At 27.1% G+C, this 3,368-nt stretch overlaps 1 non-coding gene across 1 annotated transcript; it reads right to left on the reverse strand.

Annotated features, from left to right (window-relative positions):
* Positions 1-872: 872 nt before the first annotated feature.
* On the reverse strand, positions 873-1,002 carry LOC145168119 (small nucleolar RNA snoR86). The gene has a single exon (XR_013741706.1). It is a non-coding gene; the product is annotated as a small nucleolar RNA snoR86 (small nucleolar RNA).
* Positions 1,003-3,368: the final 2,366 nt, after the last annotated feature.

Below are 3,368 nucleotides of genomic sequence, written 5' to 3' on the forward strand. Positions count from 1 at the left end.
CCTCCATAGATAAAACGCATCATCTGTTATGTAACAACTGCTACCAACTTCTCTCTCTAATTGAAAATGTAATATTTTTATAAACAAAATACTTATAAAATAATATGAAAATGAAAATAAGATATAAATAGTTCTTTAAACATACATTTTGATCAATGAGAACAATAAAGAGTTTGTTTGCTCTTACGTCTCTCCAAATGAAATCCACACGAACGGGTGTCAAAATATACCACAAATGAAACTTTAGTAGCAATGAAAATGATTCAACGTAAATGTGACCATTCATGATTCTACAAAATAAAAGTCATATGTGATTGATTAAAATTGTCAAATTTGAACTTAAATGTTACTTTTTGTTGAAATGGTTAAAATAGAAACCGTAATGAACATTTAATTTCCTAGTAAGGTCTTCTTTTAAACAATATAAAGAAGTTTAGGTGTAGATTAAGTTTGCTATTAAAAAAAAAAGAAACATGACAATTTGTTAAGTAATATGATGTTCAAAAAACAAAATATTAATTGATCTACAAGAAAGTTATAAAAAGTAAACTAGAAATATTACCATATATCTATTAGATATATGACATGAAACCTAATCCGAATGTTAGAGGCCAAATTCTCCAAGTATCATTAATAAAATCTAAATAATTTATCTACCAATATTATCACACTTGTTATGCGAAACACATTTTGTTTGATTACTCTTGACATAATTCCTACTAATAATCATCAATTTCACAAAAAGAACATATTGGCAAATCAAGAAACTTCTGCATAGGATCCTAACCTGGAAATATTTATATTATTTGTTGTTAAATATCTAAAATCAATGTAAATAAAGAAGAAAAATGAGAACACAAAAATCTAAAAGAGATATTGCAATTTGTTCAAGGCCGTATTCAAAATTGAAATAATATGATCGGCATGGATAATCACTAAACTTTTTTTGATTTTGCCAACCTTCAATGTAAGTTTCGTCACATTTAACAGGTGTTCTTGCTCTGCAAATTGGCTTTCTTCTATTCTAATGAATTATAATTACATAATCTTCCTTTCAATTATGCATAATCTGCTTTCAATTGATCAGGTTTTGGATTTATTGTGCAAAGGGTATTTTGGTAAAGTTATATATAGTTATGAATTTTATATAATTTTTTCAATATTAAATTAATATAAATCTAATTAAATATGATTTTGGATATAAACGTAATTTTTATTGGTTTAGATGGATATATACGTAATTTCTAAATTTATAAGGATATTGAAGTAATATTTATAGTTTAGAAGGATATGAATGAAATTTTCCCTATATAAAAAAGGTTATAAAAGTAAAAACGAAAAAAAGGGTATATTCTCTTGAAGTATATACCGAAATTAATTGGCAAAAATGAAAATGCACATACAAAAAAAAAGATGTTGAAGTCTCTACTATTACAATCATAAAAACAGAAAGACACATTCACTCAAACTTAAAAACAGAAGCACACAACGTCCCAACATATACATATACAAACCACACATATATACAAAGTCACAAACAAATACATACACACATATATACATATTATATACAAGTATTATTTGAGACAAAAGAATTTTATCATTTCAAACAGAATAAGTTTATCACTTTAGACAGAAGATAGAAGAAGATTATCATTTGAAACAAAAGAAGTCTATCACTTCAAACAGAAGAAGTAAGAAATAAAATGTTATAAACACACTTGAAGTTATAACAGATAGAAGAAGTAAAGAGAACCTGAATTCGGGTCACGAAATGCAATGCAATGAAACAGTCTTCCTGATTCCAAATCAATGATCCAATCGTCCCAAAACCCTAACTGTCGAATTGTGCTGTGAGAGTTAGAAATGAAGAACATATATTAAATTTATAGGTGGAATAAACTATTATAGAATAGAAAATGATGTATTTTTGGATATTGATAATCATTCCAAAATTAATCAAATTAAAATTTTACCATGAATACTAACATTGACAAATATACTTGAAAATTTAAAAATGAATATAATAGCTGTCAATATCCATACCAAAAATATTTAAAATCATACAAACTTAACAAATGTACTCAAAAATTTAAAAATGAGTATAATAATTGTCGAAATCCCTACCAAAAATATTTCAAATCATATGAAACTTAATCAACAAATTAACCTAACATGTAAAAATGGTCAACAAATATTCCAAAAAACTACCAACGGACCATTTCTATAGGAAGCAATTAGTCTAAGTTTTTTTGTTCCTTTTTAGCCCGGTCGATATGACAAAAAAAGAACAAAAATCGTAAAAATTGGCAAATTGACCAAAGAAAGTCAACACTATTATTTTTTCGAAAAATAATTATATATTATGTTATAAGACTTTCATATTGTTATAAAGTTATTTTTGTTCATTTTTAACTCATCTAAATGAAAAAAAAAACCAAAATGTTCAAATTTACCAAAAAGTCTAAAACAATCATTTGTTGTATATTTACTTAGGTGTTGTTACCTCTTCAAACCTCTTATTGCTGCGCGGCGCAGCACACGCGCACCACTTTTCATCTCGCAACTGTTTGTTTTTTAGAAGTCTTCGGAGTCAAAAACCTCTGCGCGTGCTCTGTTTGACACATCACTTGTACTGCCTCTTCCAACATCTTCTTCTTCTTTTTTTCTTGTTGTAATTTTGATTATATGTTGTTGAAATTTTATTTCACATTTTTTTTCGTTTTTTTTTCGTTTATTCTTGTTGAATTTTTTTTTTGTTTTTTTATATTCAATAATGATAATTTATTAATGAAATATCATTATTTTTTACTAAAATATCTTTATTTTTTTGTTGAAATATCATTATTTTTTACTGAAATATCATTAATTGTTGCCGAAATGTTATACATTATTAAATTTTACGTATTAAAAAACTATTTTCGGTTTATAAAATTAGTTTATTTTAATTTTTTAATGTCTGCAGCAGTATGCAGATGTTAAAAAAACAAACACGCTTCTTATTACACTCTGCAGCCGTTTGGTCCACCTATTCTACTGCAAAGGGTTGCAGAGGTGGTCCGCAGACTTCATTAATTTTTGCTTCAGAAAATCAAACAACACCTTAACCATGAGCCTTGACAGGGGGTAAAACAGGCAATAAACCAAATAAACATCATTTTTTATTGCATTTTGTGATATTCTTACTTTGTTCAGGGGTGTCATACTTCTTTTTCATGCCATCTGAATCAAACAAGTGCATGTTACCTGTAACTCTTGCTTCTCTAGTTTCAGGAGTTGACTTCTCGAGCCCTCGTTTATACGCCTGTAACACGCATCACAAAATGCTATGTAAATAATGTTGACATGTCATGTCACATAAAATTTAA

Source organism: Lactuca virosa, chromosome 3 (assembly GCF_052849685.1).
Source record: "Lactuca virosa cultivar CGN04683 chromosome 3, Lactuca_virosa_CGN04683_v6, whole genome shotgun sequence".
Classification (NCBI taxonomy): Eukaryota; Viridiplantae; Streptophyta; class Magnoliopsida; order Asterales; family Asteraceae; genus Lactuca; species Lactuca virosa.